Source organism: Balaenoptera ricei, chromosome 14 (assembly GCF_028023285.1).
Source record: "Balaenoptera ricei isolate mBalRic1 chromosome 14, mBalRic1.hap2, whole genome shotgun sequence".
NCBI classification, from domain to species: Eukaryota; Metazoa; Chordata; class Mammalia; order Artiodactyla; family Balaenopteridae; genus Balaenoptera; species Balaenoptera ricei.
The window spans coordinates 32,054,243-32,067,904 of NC_082652.1; the positions used below are offsets into that span (position 1 = coordinate 32,054,243).

The 13,662-nt window shown below is 43.3% G+C and overlaps 1 protein-coding gene across 4 annotated transcripts in view; it reads right to left on the reverse strand.

The window, feature by feature from the left end:
• PTPRM (protein tyrosine phosphatase receptor type M) overlaps positions 1-13,662 on the reverse strand; it is a 747,478-nt gene that overhangs the window by 483,558 nt on the left and 250,258 nt on the right. The gene's annotated exons all lie outside the window — the stretch shown is intronic.

The following is a 13,662-nucleotide window of genomic DNA, read 5'->3' on the forward strand; positions in this document are numbered from 1 at the left end:
GAATGTTACCTATAGCCAGAAATAGACATAGTAGCCCTTTCTCAAGGCTCTGCCTCTTGTTGGAGGTTTACAGGAACATCATAACCAGACCTACCTGGACAGCTGCAAGAACAGAGGATTATCACATCCCCTCCGGGGTCTGGCAGGCACCAAGAAGTTTACAACCAGCCACACTCCTTCCCCTTTCAGTATAAAAGAAGCCTGAACTCTAACTCGGGGAAGATAGTTCAGTGGGACACTAATCTGCCATCTTCTCGGTCTGCTGGCTTTCTGAATAAAGTCCCTATGCCTTGCCCTAACACCTCGCCTCTCGATTTATTGGCCTGTTGTGCAGCGAGCAGTACGAGCTTGGACTCCGTCACCGCTCTTTAGAGGAAGGGCGTCTCCCAGGGTGAGCGGTTAGCCAGACCAGAGGTGGAAGGAAAGTAGATGAGGGATTCAGCACTTGTTCAGTCGGGAAACACTGGTGAGATCCCTACAGGTAACGGCCACTGATCCTGGGCATGAGGAAGACTTGCACACAGTCCTTTAGAAACTTCCAAGTCTAACAGGGTAGGCAACCATAGAATCAAATAATTAGAATGCAAAGTTATTTGAGATATACTCAAATCACTAAGTGGTAGAGAAGCACTGCAGAAAAGAGTGGCAACTTTGGGATTATTGTCAGGGTAAATTAAGAACTCCAACTGGACCATCACTGGGACATTTTTTTTTGAATTTTTTATTTTACTTTTTTTATACAGCAGGTTCTTATTAGTTATCTATTTTATACATATTAGTGTATATATGTCAATCTCAATCTCCCAATTCATCACACCACCACCCCCCGACCCCCGCCACTTTCCCCCCTTGGTGTTCATACGTTTGTTCTCTACATCTGTGTCTCTATTTCTGCCCTGCAAACCGGTTCACCTGTACCATTTTTCTAGGTTCCACATATATGCGTTAATATACGATAGTTGTTTTTCTCTTTCTGACTTACTTCACTCTGTATGACAGGCTCTAGATCCATCCATGTCTCTACAAATGACCCAATTTCGTTCCTTTTTATGGCTGAGTAATATTCCATTGTATATATGTACCACAACTTCTTTATCCATTTGTCTGTCGATGGGCATCTAGGTTGCTTCCATGACCTGGCTATTGTAAATAGTGCTGCAATGAACATTGGGGTGCATGTGTCTTTTTGAATTATGGTTTTCTCTGGGTATATGCCCAGTAGTGGGATTGCTGGGTCATATGGTAATTCTATTTTTAGTTTTTTTAAGGAACCTCAATACTGTTCTCCATAGTATCAATTTACATTCCCACCAACAGTGCAAGAGGGTTCCCTTTTCTCCACACCCTCTCCAGCATTTGTTGTTTGTAGATTTTCTGATGATGCCCATTCTAACTGGTGTGAGGTGATACCTCACTGTAGTTTTGATTTGCATTCCTCTAATAATTAGTGACGTTGAGCAGCTTTTCATGTGCTTCTTGGCCATCTGTATGTCTTCTTTGGAGAAATGTCTATTTAGATCTTCTGCCCATTTTTGGATTGGGTTGTTTGTTTTTTTAATATTGAGCTGTTTATATATTTTGGAGATTAATCCTTTGTCCGCTGATTCGTTTGCAAATATTTTCTCCCATTCTGAGGGTTGTCTTTTCATCTTTAGTTTCCTTTGCTTTGCAAAAGCTTTTAAGTTTCATTAGGTCCCATTTGTTTATTTTTGTTTTTATTTCCATTTCTCTAGGAGGTGGATCAAAAAAGATCTTGCTGTGATTTATGTCAAAGAGTGTTCTTCCTATGTTTTCCTCTAAGAGTTTTATAGTGTCTGGCCTTACATTTAGGTCTCTAATCCATTTTGAGTTTATTTTTGTGTATGGTGTTAGGGAGTGTTCTAATTTCATTCTTTTACATGTAGCTGTCCAGTTTTCCCAGCACCACTTATTGAAGAGACTATCTTTTCTCCATTGTATATCCTTGCCTCCTTTGTCATAGATTAGCTTACCATAGGTGCGTGGGTTTATCTCTGGGCTTTCTATCCTGTTCCATTGATCTATACTTCTGTTTTTGTGCCAGTACCATATCATCACTGGGACATTTTAAAGCACCACACAAATGCAAATAGTGATCATCCTTATCTTGGAAGATAGAGGAATACTTGTGATTTGCTTTATTCACTGTGCAAACGTTAGCAGGATTAACCTGCAGGCAACAACTGAAATCGAGGTGTGATTGGACCACACAAGGAGCAGCGCTTCCAGGGCTGTTTCAGGAATCACAGGACGTCTTTCCAGGAGAGCAGCTGAGCTCTTCCAGAAGGAGTCGTGGTTCACATTAAAACGCTTTGTTCTTTACAGCGTGGTGCTTTGCTTTTACAAAACTTCTTTCAAGAGCTGCATTGCTGCCTTAAGTGGTCTTCCAGGGAGTTGAGCTCCCACCTGGCACACAAACGAGTCAGATACTTTAAAACTAACCATTACTGTGAGGGGTTTGAAAGCTCCTTTACCCCCATGGGAGTTAATTGCCAGAGAGGCAGTTCTTTTGGAGAACATTTTACAGAGCATCTTTAAACCTTTTCATTAGGCAGAATTACTTCCACACCCAGAGGAGAAAACCGAACTAAAGGCAAAAAATACTTAAAAATTGTTAAGGAAAAAAATCTTAAATGGGTTTTATCATATTTTCAAATAAAAATTAATTCGTTGGTTATGGTTGCCAAGGAGGAGGGGGTGTGGGGGAAGGATGGATTGGGAGTTTCCATTAGCAGATGCAAACTATTATATACAGAATGGATAAACAACAAGATCCTACTGTATAGCAGAGGGAACTATATTCAATACCCTGTACCAAACCATAATGGAAAAGGAAAAAAATAAAAAATACAATGAAATCCAAAAAATCGTTCAGTTGGTTTAATATTTTAAATTATCCATCAGACTTTATATTTTGTAGATGGACAGTGAAATGAAGAGATGGGAGGATGGGTTATCATCTATTTAGAAGTGAGTTATCTATCAGCAACATGAAAAATTAAGTCGTAGGGTGTAAATATACCAAAACAAAAACCTCAAACAGCCCAAACAAACGTCATCGAATCCATGCATTTATTCAGATGACCCACAGGCTGTGCTCACCAAATATACAAAAATTATATTATCTGGTTTCTGAACCTTCAAAAATTCACAAGAAAGGAAGAGACTCCTTAAAGCAGACACGCAGGCAACAATGAGGAAAATGAGTTGTCAAAAGGAAAGACGCTATAAGATATAAAAGCCAGGATAAGTGCCAGCTCTGCAGCCGGGGGTAGTTAAGATCATCGTAACCACTCCACTGCAGCAGGTCTGTGGGGAAGCCTTTGTTTTCTTAATGATGACCTCAGCTTATCACCAACATGTTAGCAAGGCAGAGGGGTGCCTGAGAGAGTTCAGAATGATTTTCATGTAAAAGTGCTGAAAATGATTCCTGGTACTAACGGTGGTCAACCGTGAACCGTCTTGGAAATGCAGCTCTCCAGAACAACTTCATCTGCCAATGAAGGATGAGGAGGACCGCGCCTGTGCTGTGATTTCAACTTCGGCGGCACATTCATTACAGAACCATTAGCTTTCATGACCACGTGGCAGAGATTAACCTGCCTGCGGCCCAACCTGGAGCCCACAGGAAGACGCTGGACCTAGCTTCTACTAGGAATCTGTGAGATTTCAACTAAGAGAGATCCTCGATCCGTAACCATGAAATGTTACCGGTGGGAGTATAACGAAAACGTCAGCTGTACTTAAAGCTCAGAAAGCATCCAATGAATACTTGCATCAGAATATGCGCAGGTATCAGCACTCCTCACAAAGCCATCAGTTTAATAATTGCCACCTTCTGGCCACTTCAGGAAGAAAAGATAATTTCTTACCTAGGGAAGCTTACAATCTAAAACCCTTACAGCCTTTTCATTCACTACCCACATGAAACCACCAAGCCCCAGAACAATTAAGTCAAACCCATAGTTTATATTACATTTTAATGCTTAAAAGAAAAGGCAAGCACTTACGTAAAAGGGTGGTGAAATTCTGATGACTAATGCTATTGCCAAACTTTTCCCCCTTCAAAACCTAACAGAAAGAAGTATCACTATAGGAAGCTGTACAGTTTCCATAGAAATCTTGCTGAAGGAATAAACAACAAGGTCCTAGTATATAGCACAGAGCACTATATTCAATATGCTATGATAAACAATGGAAAAGAATATATAAAAAAGAATGTATACATATGTATAACCGAATCATTTTGCTGTACAGCAGTAATTAACACAACATTGTAAATCAACCATACTTCAATTTAAAAAAATTTTTTTAAAAAGAAATCTTGCTGAAGAAGATAGGAGCATGTTTCATTCTTTTCCGGTCAAAGTGTCTACAGTGACTTCTGATAACCTAACCCACTTGACAGGCCATAGGCCCACCTCCCTAATCGCCAGGTAACTTCCCAGGCAGGCTGTACACCAAGGCCTGCCTGTCACTGGGGACATCCTGATTCTGTATGAATGTATTAATTAATCATTAATGTATTCATGAAAGAGGGATACTTTCCCCTTAGATCCAAAGGAAGGTGAAACTATTCAGACTTAGTCACATTTACTGAGTAACTGCAATTCTTAGTCTGTTCAGTGTCATGGGAACCAAATTAATGGTCTTAGCAGAAGGAGCCCAGTTGAAGTGTCAAGTTCATCTTCCACCTCATTTTACTTCTCTTCCCCTGCACCTCCATGCCTCTGCATTCATTTACTTAAAGATTTCTTCAATTAAATTAGAAAAATACCTGGTAGGAGTCCTGAATAAAATTCAGGGAGTTCACGAAGTTGGGTGAGAACGAAATTGCTTCTTGAATTTCAATACCTTCTAACTGAATGTAGCATTTCCTTCAAATACAATATAGGCAACAAACCACCATCATGTTAGCAGTACTTCTGACTTTCTCATCAGACAGAAAATCACACAGATGTTCATATCACATTACCATGTTATATTAACTACTTTATTCATGCAATGATTTACAAAGACACTGTTATTATTATGTCATATTTTTTTAAGATATGGATTCCTCCGTTGCAATTTAATTGGTTCCATTGTAATCTAATGGATTTTATTTTACATATTTAGATACATCATTCTGAGAAGGGGTCTGTAGGGTTCACCAAGCTGCCAAGGGCGTCTATGGCACAAAAACAATTAAGAACCCATGTTCTAGATGCTCAAGCCTTTCTATGATCCCCCTTCCCTTAAGTCCATTGGCATTTTACAGATGTTTTTAAAAAACACAGAATTTCAGGTACCTAGATAAGACAGAATTTTGGAGGAAAGGTTTTCTCCCCAGTACTCAATCAACCATTTACCTATAAATTCCTGTCTACATTTTTTTCCTGGTAGTTACTGCTATCTGTGTCATGATTTTGGCTTCCTGAATATAGGAGGGTTCTCTCTGTTTCTGTCTCTGTCTCTGTCACACACACACACACACACGCACATACACACACACACACACACATGCTCAAACACACTCACACTCATACTCACCCCAATACCAAACACTCTCCATCCAACTACCTCCTCTGGGAAAAGGGTGTGCAGGGTTGCAAGCAGAAGGTAGAGACCTTTTTGTGTAGACTCTCTGTCTACCAGAGGATTGAGGTCTGTATGCCCAGTTGTCTCCTGGATTCACCGAAACAGACCACATCCTCAGAAGGAGAATCCATCCTCACCTCAACACAGGAGGTAATTTAAGAGAAGCCTTCAAAGTGTGATGGGTTTTAGGCTTGTTTGGGATATATTTTGTAGAGTTTTTAGGCTCATTTCAATGTATCCAAAATAAGCTATAGCAAATGCTTATTAGGTGCAAGTATAAATATTTTAAAATATTATGCTGTCACTTGCGAGTCTGTGCTGCTATAAGCCAGCTTGCGTTCAAATATTAAAGATGTGAAAATCCCCGGTGAGTAATTGTAGCCTCACTTAGTTTTCATATTACTATATATACTGTGTTTCATTTTAATCATTATTCTGTTTACTTTATAAGCAGAAACTTAAAAGCACAAAGCATACATTTTTTTAAGGGATTTACAGAACTGCAAACCTCCAGTTTAAAAAAAAAAAAACTTACAGGGAAGCCAAGCGAGGCTGAGAAATTGTACATTCAGTCACTCAAAACCATTTATTCATGGTCTAGACAGGGAGCTAGGGGCTGGGATTCAAAGCTGAAGAGGACAGAGCCTTGGGCCACAGGGGGTGTAGTCTCATCCTTTAGGGAACGGGGACACAGCAAGGCTGTGGATGTAGTACAGGGGGGAGTAGTTGGTGGGGGGGGGGAGGGAGGACAGTCAGATGAGAAACGGCTTCTTTCTCAGAGGAGGAATTTTTAAATGATGCGTTTGCCACCTGTGCCACAGAATAACAAGGACAGGGATTCAAATGGGAGGCAACTCAGAGCACCGATCAGCAGACTTCCTTTGAAATGGTAGAGGCAGGATCAAGGGCAGGAGACGGCCTGTAAGGTAAAGAGTGGCCGGTCCAGGGTAAGAGGGGGCCTCTCCCATGCTCAGGAGCATTTCCATCCCTGGGCAAATTTGGTGCAAATCACAGACCCTTACGTGTCGAATAAAATCATTCCTCTATAACATACATCTCAGATAACTTCCCTGCATACTGGGTAAACCTTGTTTCTGTAAAATCCGAGTATTTCAGAGGGGTAAGACAGACAAGGAGAAAAAGTGAGGAAAGGGGCTGAGCAGAGGATTCCCTTTTGGACAGGCTAATGAGTTCTACGACCTTAGCAGTTGGATTTCTCAAGTCGTGGACAGCAGGTACTGTCCTTTTGTGCGTGTGTTTTGATGTCTTTTGGTATCACTATGCTTTGACCTCTTCAATCTTGTTCTTTAGTGTAATTAATACAGAATTTTGCGGTTACCATGAGGCTTACGTAAAATACCTTAAATTTATAAAACCGCATTTTAAACTGATAACAACTTAACTTCAATAGAATTGGTAAACTTTACACTTTTACTTCTCCTCCTCTTCGCATTTCAGGTTATCACTATTACAATTGACATGTTTTTTATAGTGGGTAAATACTGACAGGTTATTGTAGCTATGGTTATTTTAACTTGTTCTTTTTTTTACTTTTAAACTAGGGTAGTAAGTTAAATGTACCATTTAACATAATGCAGAATCAATGGGTATATATTTACCATTACCAAGGAGATTTACACTACCTTTTTATGTTTTTTATCATATCAATTAGCATTCTTTTACTTCTACTTAAAGAACTCCCTTTAGCATTTCTTGTAAGGCAGGTCTGGCCATAATGAACGCCCTCAGCTTTTTCTCGTTTGGGAAGGTCTTTATCCCTACTGTGTTTCTGAAGGATGGGTTTGCCGGGTATAGAACTCTTGGCTGACAGTTATTTTCTCAGTAGTTTGAATAAACCATCCCATTCTCTCCTGGCCCGAAAGGTTTCTGTTGAGAAACTGGCTCATAGTCTTACGGGGTTTTCCTTGTATGTGACGTCTCCCTTTCTCTTAGTGCTCTTAAAATTCTTTCTTTGTCTTTGACTTTTGACTATTTAATTATAATGTGTCTCAGTGTAGTCCTATTTGGGTTTAACCTATTTGGGGCCCTTTTGGGCCTCATGGATGTGAAACGTCCATTTCTCTCCCTACATCTGGGAAGTTTTCAGCCATTATTGCTTCAGATACACTTTCCATCCCTTCCTCTTTCTCTTCTCCTTCTGGAATTTCCATAACGCGAATATTGTTTCTTTTCACCGTGTCCCATAATTCCGCCCCGCTTTCTTCTCTCTTATCCTCCTTTTTTCTTGTTGCTCCTCTGACTGGGGAATTTCCAGTGTCCTATCCTCCAGGTTGCCGATCCTTTCTTCTGCATGGTCCAGTCTACTCTTGAGACTCTACTGAATTTTTCAGTTCAGTTAGTGTACTTTTGAACTCTCGGGCTTTTTTGTTATTATTGTGGTTGTTTTGATGGTGGCTATTTCTTTGTTGAACTTCTTGTTTTGTTCATGCATTGTTTTTCTAGTTTCATTTAGTTGTCTGTGTGTGTTTTCTTATAGTTAATTAAGCTTCCTTAAGAGGACTATTCTGAATTCTTTGTCAGACAGTTCATAATTCACTCTTTCTTTAGGGTCAGCCATTGGAGCTTTATTGATTTCCTTTGCTGGTGTCATAGTTACCTGGCTTTTCATGATCCTTGGTTCCTCACGTTGGAACCTGTGCGTCTGAGCAGTGGGGCTTGTCTTCCAGGCTGTGCAGTTTGCTTTGGCAGAGACGGTTCCTCACCAGTCAGCTGGGCTTGGGTTCCTGGGCGTGTCTGCTGGTAAAGCCCTTGGGCAGGTGGGCCTGCTGTTAGGGTTTATTTGGGGGGAGGCATCCGTTTGAGCTCAGAGGACAGGGGTGGGGGCTGTGCCCCGGCCGGGAACAGGTGGACGACGGCTGGCTGGGTTCCTCCGCAGGTGGGGCTGGAGGGCGGGCTCTGCAGTCGCCTGGGCTCTCTGGCCAGGCTCACGGGACGGCCGGGACTGGGCACGTGTTCAGTAGTGGGCGGGGTGTGAGTTAGCTTCCGTCCCTGGCAGGGCAGCAGGCTGGGACCTGGGGCCTGCACAGCTCATTGCCGGGGGCCTGAGTCAGGCCTGAGTGTGCACTGAGGGTGAGGCCAGTGGTTCTGCTCTGCAGACACAAGAGGCCCCAGGCTGCGCTCCCCGTTCAGGCGCCCACGTGCGGAGGGCTGTGGAGTGGGGTTTGCACATCTGAAGGCAGGGGCTGTTGCTACCTCACCTCCAAGGATATGTGTGTAAAATGGTTAACTATCAAAAATCATTTCCTTAGAAACAAATCTGTCAAACAAAGACCAAAAATCTGGTCTGCTGCATGAAACAATAAGAAAAGAAGCTTCTCTTCCATACTCCTTATACTATAATGTTTACACAGGAAACTTCTACGTCATTAAAAATCCCTCCTCAAAAATAACACGGGAGGAGAGAAGATGGCGGAAGAGTAAGACGCGGAGATCACCTTCCTTCCCACAGATACAGTAGAAATACATCTACACGTGGAACTGCTCCTATAGAACACCCACTGAACGCTGGCAGAAAACGTCAGACCTCCCAAAAGGCAAGAAACTCCCCCCGTACTTGGGTAGGGCAAAAGAAAAAAGAAATAACAGAGACAAAAGAATAGGGACGGCACCTGCACCAGTGGGAGGGAGCTGTGAAGGAGGAAAGGTTTCCAGGCACTAGGAAGCCCCTTTGCGGGCAGAGACTGCGGGTGGCAGAGGGGGGAAGCTTCGGAGCCACGGAGGAGAGCGCAGCCACAGAGGTGCGGAGGGCAAAGCGGAGAGATTCCCGCACTTCCCGCACGGAGGCTCGGCGCTGACCAGCACTCACCAGCCCGAGAGGCTTGTCTGCTCAGCCGCCGGGGCGGGCGGGGCTGGGAGCTGAGGCTCGGGCTTCGGTCGGATCGCAGGGAGAGGACTGGGGTTGGCGGCGTGAACACAGCCTGAAGGGGTTAGTGCACCACAGCTAGCCGGGAGGGAGTCCGGGAAAAAGTCTGCAGCTGCCGAAGAGGCAAGAGACTTTTTCTTCCCTGTTTCCTGGTGCGCGAGGAGAGGGGATTCAGAGCGCCGCCTAAACGAACTTCAGAGACGGGCGCGAGCCGCAGCTAACAGCGCGGATCCCATAGCAACAGGGGCGCAGAGGAAAAAACGGAGAGACTCCCGCACAGAGGCTCGGCGCCGAACAGCGCTCACCAGCCCGAGAGGCTTGTCTGCTCCCCCGCCGGGGCGGGCGGGGCTGGGAGCGGAGGCTCGGGCTTCGGTCGGATCGCAGGGAGAGGACTGGGGTTGGCGGCAGGGAGAGGACTGGGGTTGGCGGCGTGAACACAGCCTGAAGGGGTTGGCGCACCACAGCTGGCTGGGAGGGAGACCGGGAAAAAGTCTGCAGCTGCCGAAGAGGCAAGAGACTTTTTCTTGCCTCTTTGTTTCGCGGCGCGCAAGGAGAGGGGATTCAGAGCGCCGCCTAAACGAACTCCAGAAACTGGCGCGAGCCGCGGCGATCAGCGCGGACCCCAGAGACGGGCGTGAGACGCTGGGGCTGCTGCTGCCGCCTCCAAGAAGCCTGTGTGCGAGCACAGGTCACTCTCCACACCGCCCCTCCCGGGAGCCCGTGAAGCCCGCCACTGCCAGGGTCCCGTGATCCAGGGACAACATCCCCCGGGAGAACGCACTGCGCGCCTCAGGCTGCTGCAACGTCACGCCGGCCTCTGACACCGCAGGCTCGCCCCGCCTCCTCTGTACCCCTCCCTCCCCGCGGCTTGGGTGAGCCAGAGTCCCCGAAGCAGCTGCTCCTTTAACCCCGTCCTGTCTGGGCGGGGAACAGACGCCCTCAGGCGACCTACACGCAGAGGCGGGTCCAAATCCAAAGCTGATCCCCAGGAGCTGTGCGAACAGAGAAGAGGAGGGGAAATCTGTCCCAGCAGCCTCAGAAGAAGCGGATTAAAACTCCACAAACAACTTGATGTGCCTGCATCTGTTGAATACCTGAATAGACAACGAATCATCCCAAATTCAGGAGGTGGACTTTGGGAGCAGGATATATTAATTTTTCCCCTTTTCCTTTTTTTTTGTGAGTGTATATGTATATGCTTCTGGGGGAGATTTTGTCTGTATAGCTTTGCTTTACAATAGCTTTATTTTACTTCACTATATTATAGCTTCTTTCTTTCTTTCCTTTCTTTCTTTCTTTCTTTCCTTCCTTCCTTCCTTCCTTCCTTCCTCCTTCCTTCCTTCCTTCCTTCCTTCCTTCCTTTCTTTCTTTCTATTTTTTCTCCCTCTTACTCTGAGCCGTGTGGACGAAAGGCTCTTGGTGCTTCAGCCAGGCATCAGGGCCGTACCTCGGAGGTGGGAGAGCCAACTTCAGGACACTGGTCCACAAGAGACCTCCCAGCTCCACGTAATACCAAACGGCAAAAATCTCTCAGAGATCTCCATCTCAACATCAAGACCCAGCATCACTCAATGACCAGCAAGCTACAGTGCTGAACACCCTATGCCAAACAACTAGCAAGACAGGAGCACAGCCTCATCCATTAGCAGAGAGGCTGCCTAAAATCATAATAAGGCCACAGACACCCCAAAATACACCACCAGACGTGGACGTGCCCACCAGAAAGACAAGATCCAGCCTCATCCACCAGAGCTCAGGCACTAGTTCCCTCCACCAGGAAGCCTACACAACCCACTGAACCAACCTTAGCCACTGGGGACAGATACCAAAAACAACGGGAACTACAAACCTGCAACCTGTGATAAGGAGACCCCAAACACAGTAAGATAAGCAAAATGAGACGACAGAAAAACACACAGCAGATGAAGGAGCAGGGTCAAAACACACTAGACTTAACAAATGAAGAGGAAATAGGTAGTCTACCTGAAAAAGAATTCAGAATAATGATAGTAAGGATGATCCAAAATCTTGGAAATAGAATAGACAAAATGCAAGAAGCATTTAACAAGGACGTAGAAGAACTAAAGAGGAATCAAGCAATGATGAAAAACACAATAAATGAAATTAAAAATACTCTAGATGGGATCAATAGCAGAATAACTGAGGCAGAAGAAAGGATAAGTGACCTGGAAGATAAAATGGTGGAAATAACTACTGCAGAGCAGGATAAAGAAAAAAGAATGAAAAGAACTGAGGACAGTCTCAGAGACCTCTGGGACAGCATTAAACGCACCAACATTCGAATTATAGGGGTCCCAGAAGAAGAAGAGAAAAAGAAAGGGACTGAGAAAATATTTGAAGAGATTATAGTTGAAAACTTCCCTAATATGGGAAAGGAAATAGTTAATCAAGTCCTGGAAGCACAGAGAGTCCCATACAGGATAAACCCAAGGAGAAACACGCCAAGACACATATTAATCAAACTGTCAAAAATTAAATATAAGGAAAACATATTAAAGGCAGCAAGGGAAAAAAAACAAATAACACACAAGGGAATCCCCATAAGGTTAACATCTGATCTTTCAGCAGAAACTCTGCAAGCCAGAAGGGAGTGGCAAGATATACTTAAAGTCATGAAGGAGAAGAACCTACAACCAAGATTACTCTACCCAGCAAGGATCTCATTCAAATGTGATGGAGAAATTAAAACCTTTACAGACAAGCAAAAGCTGAGAGAGTTCCGCACTACCAAACCAGCTTTACAACAAATGCTAAAGGAACTTCTCTAGGCAAGAAACACAAGAGAAGGAAAACACCTACAATAACAAACCCAAAACATTTAAGAAAATGGGAATAGGAACATACATATCGATAATTACCTTGAATGTAAATGGATTAAATGCTCCCACCAAAAGACACAGGCTGGCTGAATGGATACAAAAACAAGACCCATATATATGCTGTCTACAAGAGACCCACTTCAGACCTAGAGACACATACAGACTGAAAGTGAAGGGATGGAAAAAGATATTCCATGCAAATGGAAATCAAAAGAAAGCTGGAGTAGCAATTCTCATATCAGACAAAATAGACTTTAAAATAAAGACTATTACAAGAGACAAAGAAGGACACTATATAATGATCAAGGGATCGATCCAAGAGGAAGGTATAACAATTGTAAATATTTATGCACCCAACATAGGAGCACCTCAATACATAAGGCAAGTACTAACAGCCATAAAAGGGGAAATCGACAGCAACACAATCATAGTAGGGGACTTTAACACCCCACTTTCACCAATGGACAGATCATCCAAAATGAAAATAAATAAGGAAACACAAGCTTTAAATGATACATTAAACAAGATGGACTTAATTGATATTTATAGGACATTCCACCCAAAAACAACAGAATACACATTTTTCTCAAGTGCTCATGGAACATTCTCCAGGATAGATCATATCTTGGGTCACAAATCAAACCTTGGTAAATTTAAGAAAATTGAAATCGTATCAAGTATCTTTTCCGACCACAACGCTATGAGACTAGATATCAATTACAGGAAAAGATCTGTAAAAAATACAAACACATGGAGGCTACACAATACATTACTTAATAATGAAGTGATTACTGAAGAAATCAAAGGGGAAATCAAAAAATACCTAGAAATAAATGACAATGGAGATACGACGACCCAAAACCTATGGGACGCAGCAAAAGCAGTGCTAAGAGGGAAGTTTATAGCAATACAAGCCTACCTCAAGAAACAGGAAACATCTCGAATAAACAACCTAACCTTGCACCTAAAGCAATTAGAGAAAGAAGAACAAAAAAACCCCAAAGCCAGCAGAAGGAAAGAAATTATAAAGATCAGGTCAGAAATAAATGAAAAAGAAATGAAGGAAACAATAGCAAAAATCAATGAAACTAAAAGCTGGTTCTTTGAGAAGATAAACAAAATTGATAAACCATTAGCCAGACTCATCAAGAGAAAAAGGGAGAAGACTCAGATCAATAGAATTAGAAATGAAAAAGGAGAAATAACCACTGACACTGCAGAAATACAAACGATCATGAGAGATTACTACAAGCAACTCTATGCCAATAAAATGGACAACCTGGAAGAAATGGACAGATTCTTAGAAATGCACAAACTGCCGAGACTGAACCAGGAAGAAAT